Raw genomic sequence first — 11,812 nt, forward strand, 5'->3', positions numbered from 1 at the left:
CAGCATCTGCATGTTGGCAACAGATGGTGAAATCAGAGTTCTGATTGCTACCATTGCGTCTGGCCTGGGTGTTGACGTAAGCAGCGCACACAGTACGGTTTTGTGTGGATGCCCAAGTGATCTAGACGATTATATCCACTTTTTAAAAGCACTCAATTTTCAGGCCTTATCAGATATACTGGTAACATGAAGAATCATGTACAGCTGTACATCGTAGCTCAGATTTTTTTTTTTAACTGAAAAATGTTACGTACACATGTGTACATGTAGCTTGTAAGTGGTACCTTTGGGCTTTTAAAATTGTTTTTAGAGAATTCATATGAATCCACTGTGGGTGTTTTTCCTCCTTAAGGTTTGTAATGGTGAGTGGTTGGTACATTGGTTTCTGGTGTACCTAAATTTTTGCAGTTCCATGCAACATGTACAATAATTTTCCTTTTATCACTGCAATTACTGTACCTTGCTCTTATTCACTATGCAAATACAATGTACATTTGTACACTCTCTACTTTTCATACTGTACTTTGTTTTTTAGGCGTGAATATTTTCATTTCATTGGACATGTTAATGGGTACATATCATAATTACAAGTGATAAAATTATGGAAAAGTTGAAATATTTTAGTTCAAGGTTGTGTTTTTGTGATGCAGTGGATTACATGTACATGTACATACAGACCATGCCAAGTGGGGATGGGCTTTGTGTTTTGGGTGTTTGAAAATTGAACTGTTATGCCGTTTGTCTGCACATGTAATTGTACATCGCATGTTCATCTATGCATGCATGTACAGGAAAGTGTACACATGTGTAGAGTATGTTTTTGAGTTGTACAGCTACCAAGAACTTGTTTACATACTTTCTTTACATACAAAATCACTCATGAGAAGTATAGTATGTTCTTTGGCCCATTTTGATAAAAATAAAACTAGTTCTGGTAATGCACATGAACATTTGTACCTGTAGTTTGGACTATGTAGCAATGAATTTATTTTCTTTTTTAACCTTTAAAGCAATTTTTTTTTACCAAGAATTGTTGTAAAACACAACAAATGAAAAAACAAAATCTACAGTGGGACCAGGAAGATTTCTTTGTCATAACTTGTAACCAGTTTGTGTTAATCCTGTGTTTTTGATGTTTAATGAGAGTCTACTGCACATGGTAATCAGACTGAAATGTGACATATCAAATTATTTCTCTGACATCAAAATTCAGAGTCAAACAGTTTACAATGTATTTTGTTTGAAATAATGCACTGTTGTTGAACAATGATCATGAACTATCATGAATTATATACAGTAAATGTATTGTATATTACAGTACTTGTACATGTACATGGACAAATGAAAGTGTATAATGAAGGAATTTCAAGAGCATGGAGAAACAACTGAAATATGCCTAATATTTTATCAACTATAGAACATTTAATTTCAGTTCCTTTTGAGTACATGGTGGCACAGAATATTCAACTTTAAAGACACTTATACACCTGAGGAATTATTTTGAACGTCCTTCCCAGAGTGACAACTTTTTGAACTCATTATTGACAGTTGGGAGTGGGATGCTAGCTTTGAAACTTCCTTGGTAGTTGGTACAACATTAACAGTTTTACCATCATGGCCAAATTTTTATAATAAATGCTTAAGAAGTAGGCCTAATGTGATTAAAAATGTACAAATTATACATATGTTCAAATTACACTACTCGTAGTCCATTTGTTTTCACTTTGCTGTCTGCTCTTCCTGTACACTACACAGTGTATTTAACAGTACATATATTGCACATGTACAGTGTACATGCACACCGTATACATTGTACATTTCAAAGTACAATAGTGGTAAATTGGTGTATTTCCTGACCACACCTCAACACTGAAAAAAAAAAATCTAAACTTATTTACCAATAATCAGCTGCCATAAACGTGGAAAAAAGTAAAGTCTACTACACTGTACAGCTGTATGTACAAAGTACATGTACAATGTTTTAATTTGGATGTGATTTGTAATAGGGGGTTTAATAAAATTGCTAACATGTAAGTGTGTGTGTGTGTGCATGTGTGTGCATGAGTTTGTGTATGTTTGTGTGTGTGTGTGTGTGTGTGTGTGTGCACATGCGTGTATGCATTTGTGTGTGTTGTGTGCATGGCCCACACATTTCCCAAGCATAATTTCACGCTGACTACCCCTTAAATGTTTGTGAATTAGAAACAAACAAGTTGCTCTGTCAGACTGTCTTTTGATATGAATAGGCCTACTTATTTACATGGAGCTACTATTTTGAGCAAATGCAGGTATGGTTTGCAACAAAAAAAAAGGAAGATATGATTGGATATCATATATATATATATATATATATATATATATGTATATATATATATATATATATATATATATATATATGTATATATATGCATATGCAGAAGGGCAGTTCAACCAAAACTGTTCACTTCTGTAATGCCAGAGACAAATGGACCAATATCTCTGTAGCAAAAATGCCCTTAAGCGTCTTCATCTTGGTTTACTAAATTTAGCTTTATTATCATGAAGACTAACAAACAAAGACTGAGTGACGGGGTACTCTTACAACAGGGATATTGGTCTGATTGTCTCTGTTATAGAAATTAGCAAAGCGAATAGTTTCGGTCTAACTGCCCAGTAGGCCCTACATGAAGTGGTAATAAAATGATAAAAGTTTTACAAACTTAGCGCAATTCTTTAAATTTAGACTGCTCTCTACTAACATTTGGGGAAAAGAACAAAAAAAAAAGGCACTTTCTGGTTCCTAACATGTACTTCAAAACTTTGCACTACAAATTGTGTAATGTATCCCCTTCACCTCCACCACCCCTGAATATGTTAAGATATCTTGTATACCATAGCCAAGTACCGGTTCATAGAACCCACATCTCACAGCCCTGAGCTTACATTACAAAATTACATTGTTATTTAGTGGGTCAGATAATAGTGAAAACAGGTGTATACAAGTGCCTTTGTCAATTAAAGAATTTCTTTAATTTCTGAATATTTCATCATACAATATTATTAATGAAGAATATTTGATGACAAAATTATTTCCTTTAATGAATATGATTGGCACAATCCCCCCCCCCCAAAAAAAACAAAAACAAAAACCAAACATATTGATCCCCTTTACCAACAATAACATCGCCAAACAAATCTTCCAACTTTTCTTGAGGTCCACATCTCACGACCTTCTCAGAGTTTTTTGCAGTTTTTAGTAGACGGCGAGTTGTAATGTTCTTAAAATTTTCTGTAGATTTTGATATTTTGTGCTACTTCCCCTATTTTGGGGGTGCTGAACACGAATCCACTTGTTGCCATTTTTCTAACCGACGTCTTCACCCGTTGCCATGGCAACGCATTATTTTCCTTAAAAGAACATGCATTCTTCATCAAAAATCATAAAAACATGATGTAAACATCAAAATATGTCATTATAAATCCTTTTTAATTACACTTGAGAAAGAATACAATTTTCAGAATGTCATGGTTACCTTATAGCAATGACGGTTACCATGGCAACAACTATTTATGGAGAAAAATCATATTTTTCATGAAAAAGCAAGGAAACATGACAAGATTGAGTGGAATATTTATCATAAATTACTATCTAGATTATCAGCTTTTTTTCCACTATGTTAATTTCACATCATTTTCGTTGCTATAGCAACAACATGACAAAAGCTGCCTTTTAAAGAAAAATAAGCATTGCGATTGAAAGAAAAGCAAGTTTACGTCAATAGATGATAAATTTCTGTATAGTGAGATTTTTTAGCTATTTCCTTTATTTTGTCGGTGCCAAACACGAATCGACCTATTGCCATATTTCTAAATGACATCTTTAGCCGTTGCCATGGCAACAAATTATTTTCTTAGAAATAACATGTGTTCTTCATTAAACATCACAAACGCATGCTAAAAACACCAAAATAAGTCAATATAAACGTATCACGCTTCAATCAAATTAAAAGTCACAATTTCTGACTGTAACAGCAACCTCATAGCAATAACGGTTGCCATGGTAACAGCTAATGTTTAAAAGAAAATGATTTTTTTTCATCAAAAAGCATGAAAAGATGAAAAGTTTGAGTAGCATACTCATTACAAATTGCTATGATAATTATCAGCTTTTTTCACTACGTTCATGCCACATTATTATCGTTGCTATGGCAACAACGTTTTTTCCCTAGAAAGGAGAAGTACCCCAGTAAAAGAAAAACTAGATAAATAAAAATAATCAATTTTTGTAGAGTTTAATTTTTCGGCCCTTTTTTTTTTTTACTCTTTTGGGAATGCTGAAAAGGAATCCACCTATGGCAACTTTTCTAAATTACGTGTTCAGCCGTTACCATGGCAACAAATTGTTTTCTTTAAAAGAACATGTGTTTTTCATTAACATCATAAAAACATGTTGTTAAGGCGAAAATATGTCATTATATACATTTTTCCTCAATAAAAACAATCCTTTTTTACAATTACATTGATACCTCATAGCAATGACAGTTGCCATAATAACAATTCTTAAAAAGAAAATACTGAAATTTTAATGAAAAACAATTGAAAAAATGATGAGATTGAGTACCATATTCATTACAAATTACTATCAGCTTTTGTTTTCACAACGTTCATTCCACATCATTTCTGTTTCCATAGCAATAATATGAGAAAAATGTTTTTTAAGGATTAAAGTTCTATAGCAATCTGTTGGAAATTACTATAGAGGAGGTATCATAGTTATTTAAGGTTATCAAATGTCTTGGAGACGTTAATGATGAAACAGAGTACATCATGACAATAAAATTGGAACTTTTGGGAGGTTTTTAGACATTTGTATTGCTTATTACAAGTTGTATTTGTATTTTATGTTTCCTGGGTATATCTATAGTTTTTTAAAAATCTATTCCTCATGTTGTTGCGATATAGGAACAGAAATGATGTGAACAGATGGCTTATAGTCTTGCTCATTTGTAATACTTCAAAGGTTAGGCCATAATTTCACATTTTTTTTCTTGAAGTTTTTTTTTCTACAAAAATTGATGCATTTCCATGGCAACCATGTTAAATATTAACTATTGTCACCGATATTTAAGGTTTTAAAGGTGCAATGTGATCAGAAATTCAGGAAGCTGACTAAGCTTTTGTGTTTTTACTCATTTGTTTTTTGTTTAGTGTATTCTTTCCTTCCTTATCTAATGACTAACGTTAATTTTTTTATTTAAAAGGCAGTTTTCTCATGTTAATTCTATAGCAACAAGAACGAAGTGGGATGACTACAGTGAAAAAAAAAGAACTGACAGTAATTTGTTATAAATATGTTACTCAATCTTGTCATTTTTATGTTTTTCATAATAAATTGTTATTACAATGACAACTGTCATTGCTATGAGGTAACCATGAAATTGAAAAATCGTGATGTTTTACTAAACTAAAGAGACATGTTTATCTTGACACATTTTGGTGTTAACAGCACGTTTTCATAATGTTTAAAGAAGAACACATGTTCTTTTAAAGAAAATAATTTGTTGCCATGGCAACGGCTAAAGATGTCAATTAGAAATATGGCAACAGGTGGATTCGTGTACGGCACTCCTAAAATAAGGGAGAGAACACAAAAAATCTAACTCTTACAGAAATGTATTATCTATGGATTTACTTCATTCTTACTTTCCTGTTAATTGAAATACCTATTTTTTTTTCTTTAGAAGGCAGTTTTTGTTATGTTGTTGCTATAGCAACGAAAAGGAAGTGAAATGAACATAATGGGAAAGAGGTGATAGTCATGATAGTAGTTAGTAATCAATATTCCACCCGATCTTGTCACTTAGTTTTCTTGCTTTTTCATGAAAGTATCACTACTTTCTTTAAAATAGTTGTTACCATGGCAACCATCTTTGCTATGAGGTAACCATGGCGTTATAAGAATTGTGATTTTTAATTTGATTAAAGAGATGTTTAGATTAACTTATTTTGTTGTTTACTGCATGTTTTTATGATTTTTTTAATAAAGAATACACATTCTTTTAAAGGTAATAATAAAGAATTGTAATATAATTATAATAAACAAAAGTTGATCATTTGTTTATCTAGTTTTTCTTTCAATGGGATACTTCTCCTTTCTAGGGAAAAAAAGTTGTTGCCATAGCAACGATAATAATGTGGCATGAACGTAGTGAAAAAAAGCTGATGATTATCATAGCAATTTGTAATGAGTATGCTACTCAAACTTTCAATCTTTTCATGCTTTTTGACGAAAAAGTAATTTCCTTTTAAAAAATAGCTGTTACCATGCCAACCGTTATTGCTATGAGGTTGCTGTGGCACTCGGATATTGTGATTTTTAATTTAATTGAAGCGTGATACGTTTATATTGACTTATTTTGGTGTTTTTAGCATGCGTTTGTGATGTTTAATGAAGAATACATGTATGTTATTTCAAAGAAAATAATTTGTTGCCATGGCAACGGCTAAAGATGTCATTTAGAAATATGGCAATAGGTTGATTCGTGTTTGGCACCGGCAAAATAAAGAGAATAGCTCAAAAATGTCACTAAAAATCTCACAGAAATTTAACATCTATGGACGTATTCTTGACTTTCTTTCAATCACAATGCTTATTTTTCTTTAAAAGGCAGCTTTTGTCATGTTGTTGCTATAGCAACGAAAATGATGTGAAATTAACATAGTGGAAAAATAAGCTTATAATGTAGATAGTAATTTATGATAAATATTCCACTCAATCTTTTCATGTTTTCTTGCTTTTTCATTAAAGATATGATTTTTCTTTATAAATAGTTGTTGCCATGGTAACCGTCATTGCTATAAGGTAACCATGACATTCTAAAAATTGTATTCTTTCTCAAGTCTAATTAAAAATGATGTATAATGACATATTTTGGTGTTTACATCATGTTTTTATGATTTTTGATGAAGAATGCATGTTCTTTTAAGGAAAATAATGCGTTGCCATGGCAACGGGTGAAGACGTCGGTTAGAAAAATGGCAACAAGTGGATTCGTGTTCAGCACCCCCAAAATAGGGGAAATAGCACAAAAAATCAAAATCTACAGAAAATTTTAAGAACACCCCAATATTGTGACAACTCGCCGTCTACTAATAGCGCGATAAGCTGTGGAGCGCGCGTGGATGCGTAATGATAAGAAAACGTCCAGAATCTGGACTAATACCATGTTTGATGCCGCCACTAAGAAATATTTGAAGTATGTGCTAAACTGAAGCTACCTCACAGATAGGAAGACAATTGATTCATGTGGTATTGCATCATGACTCGTCACTCTCAAATGGAAGATTATGTCTTTATGATCGTAATTACTTTTTGCTGTCCCTTTTTATGAAACATGAGCGGTACATAAAGGTATATAGACACAGGCAGGTGACAAGATGCGCAAATAAAAATTCCGCAAAAAAATGATGAAATAAGAATCAAAATTACCCGACTTTACATATTTTTACACTAATCTTACATATAAATGAATAAAGAACTACCTTGAAGATTATACCATATCAGTTTCACTTGTCGGAAGTGATCGGAAAGATGATAAAATTGACTTTCCAGTAAGGGTACAGTTCACAAATTTTCACAACGTACGGCTCAGATTTACACTTTTTGACAGAATCCTGGACAGGTTTTTCATATGCCTTATCATGAGCTGAAATTTAATTTCCTTTGATACAAAAAAAAAAAAAAAAATATATGTATATAGTCTACATTATGTTAGCGTTCCAAATGAATCATCTCTGTCCTCGGAAAGACGGCGGCATCGAACCCCGATCATCAAAGTCACAAATGCACCTGTGGAATTCTTTTGTACGTCAAAAGAAAACTGACAGCAGTTTGAATGTTTAGAGCCTGTTGGAACTCCATTTCTCAAACTTCATCGGTGGGACAGTGTGTTCTTTCCAGTATGGTATTGAAACCTATCTATTAAGACCGGCTTCCATGAGGGTACAGTTTTAAACACATTCACATAATACATCTCTGATTTACACTTTTGCACATATTTCTAGACCGGACTGAAATTTGTTTTATATGCTTTATCAACTGAGATTTCATTTCTTTTAGTAGATAAACAAGCAAAATATCACCAACAATAATTATGTTAAAGTTCAAAATGAACATGATTAATTTTTAGACTGTTCAGCAATACGGTGGCATCGAACGTCGATCATCAAAGGTACAAACGCACATGTGGAATTCTTTTTTACATCGATAGAAAACTGAAGACTGTTTGAGTAATTACAGCCAGTGAGAAGTCCATCTCGAAGTCCTCCTTGGTTAGACGTGGTGACGTGTGCGTACCGCACGCACAGTGTCACCTTTGTTGCAAACTGCCAAACTAGAAAACACCCACAGAAGAGTCTACACATGTTTTTGTTCGCTTGTGTGTGTTTTTATGTTTCTTTGCTTTCTTTCGTTCAACTCAACACATTTTTTTCTTCATGCACGTATAAAAGGTATGTGCATATACAGTAACCAACTTTGCCAGAGTTGGCATAATAAGCCAGTTCGAAGGCAGATTACGGACACATTAGTACAAATGACCTTTCCTTTTTTCCTCAGTCGATTAGGGGCATTTTCACTCGTTTTCAGAGCGACATAATGTACAATCTCATGTTGAAGAAGAATAGCTCTTTCAGACATTTGACTTGGTTGACCCGTGTCACCTTTTTTTAGTCCTCATGTAAAATCAAGGGGTGCGACTTTTTGTTGGCTTTTTTTTTTTTTTGGTCATATGATACAGATATAGTATATAATTATGCAACATAGGCCTTTTGATTTATTATGTAACATAATGAACCATAATATTCCGAAAACATGGATATTCTCATGTAGTTTTATTTGTTTTGTTCCTTTTCATATGTGTTTATATCTTTTATTCTTTTCAGCTGAGATGATTAAGGTAACATGCTGATATTTTACCTTCCCTTTTGCAAACAAGAACAAAAAATGTGGAATCAATCATGAATGATTCTCAGTGGATTCTTTTTTATCAGTTTTTGTTTTTGCCTTTGTTAACGTGATGTGAAATCCTTTTTCACATAATCACCTATATTGTATTTATACTGACACTATTCTGATTTCCGTGAAATGGCACATTTCCTTTTATTTCCATTCTTTATATACCCTCGACAATCCCTCTGTCTTACAGATTTGTTGGGACCCATGTCCCTGTGATTGTTGCTATATAATAAGTCGAACTTGATGTCCCTGTCAATGTCAGTGTCCGTATTTCCTTGTCTTTGTTTCTGTTATTGTCTATATGCGTCTGTTTCTGTCTTTGTCCTTACCTCGTTTTTTTATTTCTATTTACTATGATACTTGTTGTTGTTGTTGTTGTTGTTGTTGTTGTTGTTGTTCATTTTCCATCTGTGAAGATGGCTGGATAGCCCATATTCAGCTACTAAGCTGGTCTTCCATGGGGTCCAGTTGGTTGTGGGGTTGGACCACTTCACCGGGTGAGACACCCTGTTCTTTGCTATGAATGAATGAAGCGGGATCTTTTACTACATATTACTGAATGTAATATTCATTTATGTTAAAGGCACACAAGTTTTTGTACTTCTAGAGATGTGGCCTAGCATTTCAAATTGACCGCATGTTACTTATACAAACATATAATATTCATATTTGCTGGGAATAAACCTGAACTTCATTAACATTTTGCGTATCATGTGAGAGAATAAGCTTATTTCAGGCCGAAATGGTACAGTAGGCCTACATATTATAGTGCCGTTATGTTCAATTCAAATTCAATTGGGAATGGTGACTGGGGTACATGTTTGTCGGCCTATACATTGCGCACCTGCTTCATTCTGATTCATGTTCATTCATAATCATGGCACTCTGCCAGATGTATTGATACCAAGTTTTAAGACACCATTCAACAAGATCTCTGTTCCACATCGCCGGTCTTTCTTCCAAAGGACAAGAAACGCGGCCGCACACACGACTCCTCGCGAAAGCTGTGTCTCGTTTTGAAACCTATATACCGGAGGTGGTTATGGTTTCGGTTCCGTATGTTTGGGTTTTTTTGTCTGTCTGTTTGTCTGTCTGTCTTTCTGTCTGTTTGTTTTCCACAAAAAAAATTATAACGGATAAACGAATTTCACCAAAGTTTAAGGGTGTGTTTGTGAGGTAAGAAAGAAACAATCAAATATTGAGGTCATGAGGTCGAAGATCATTGGTCATGTATAGAGACACAAAAGACATGAAATAAGCTTTAATAATCTCCCAATAACTTATAGGGACGGGTGATCGGATTTTCATACGACTTGAAACGTGTTTTTATAATGAAGTAAGAATTTGAATAAATGATAGCTTGACGATCATGAAGTCAAAGGTCAAAGGTGGTAGGGTCATAAAAGACATAGAATAATCTTAATCTCCCAGTAACCCAAGAACGGATGATAGGATTCTCACCAGTGGCCCGTTGCATAAAACTTACCGTTGAATTTCAATGGTAACTCCCGTCAAAATTAGGCGTCACAGCCAATCAGCATCAAGGATTATAAAATTTACCGCTAATTTGAAGACTTACCGCTAGAAAGGAGCGGTAAGTCCAGCGGTAAGGGTTTTATGCAACAGGGCACAGAACTTGCAGGGTGCAGTGTGTGTTCATAATGGAGTAAGAGAGAGATATTGACTTGTGGGGACATGAGGTCAATGGTCAAAGATACATAATATGTGCTTAATCTCCTAATAACTTAAGGACGGACCATCGGATTTTTACCCAATGCATTGTGTTGATGTCCCTTTACCTCAATGCTTGGGTTGAAGATACTGCCTACAAAATGGCAATATCTTAATCACGGCCGCTGCGTAGCGGAGGTCTGCTCTCTCATCGTCATCATCTTCATAATCATTTTAAAGGCCAAACATGGCTTCAACATACGCCAGAGTATTGTCACATTTTTATATACGATCACCAGGAGGAACTGGGAGTAGAGGAATTCTTGTGCTGTTTAGGAATCTCAATAATCAAGCAGTGGTGTAGAGTGGAACCCAATACCCTTTAAGTGCACAACGCCAACTATCGAGGTTTTTATGGAAAGACATACCCCTAGGTTAACACCAAAAAGTGCCAGTCAATTCGAAACGACTTCCGTTATCTCAAGTCGCAGGGAAAAACATATCTTTAGGTTTGTTCCTTTTCCAGACCGGATGTTGCTGACGAGATCAGCCTGGAACTCTTCCGATGTCTCCATGATCAAGGAATCTTCCATTTCCAATGTCCACATGATCGTAGATGATTATTTAACTTTCCATGTTGGGGCACTGGAAGCATGAGATGACAATGAAGCCCCATCCCATCTGTGCCAGATTTCACAATGCCTGCACTGGCATGCTGAGTTACCTCAGTATAGAACAGTTTGTGAATTTACTCGTAACCAACAACCCTCTCATTGTCCCACGTGTTGTGAAAGCTACTTGAGGGCTATCCGCCCATGATGCAGTCTTTTGTGAGATAGGCGTTTAACCACAAAAAACGGATGTGGCTTAAACATTTTTATAAGAATGTCAGTTGGGGTGGACTAAAGCGAGAGTGAATCGTATGTAGCTTGTAGGAAATACGATTGCTTGGGTGCTATCGACTTTAACACATCGTTCTACCAATTTGCCCACTACTGAACTAGGAGGACTCTTCAGGAATACATGTCAAGTTGTGTACATGCGATTAAAATTGTTACTCTTCTGAGCCCTCAGCCAGACAAGGTTCTTGGTACACCCTTTCGATGTGTTGGACGCAAAGTCCACATGATGAAAGGTGATTTTTTT

The sequence above is a fragment of the Diadema antillarum genome, unplaced genomic scaffold, assembly GCF_040938485.1.
Source record: "Diadema antillarum isolate AM-2024a unplaced genomic scaffold, OU_Dant_1.0 seq00001910_RagTag, whole genome shotgun sequence".
Classification (NCBI taxonomy): domain Eukaryota; kingdom Metazoa; phylum Echinodermata; class Echinoidea; order Diadematoida; family Diadematidae; genus Diadema; species Diadema antillarum.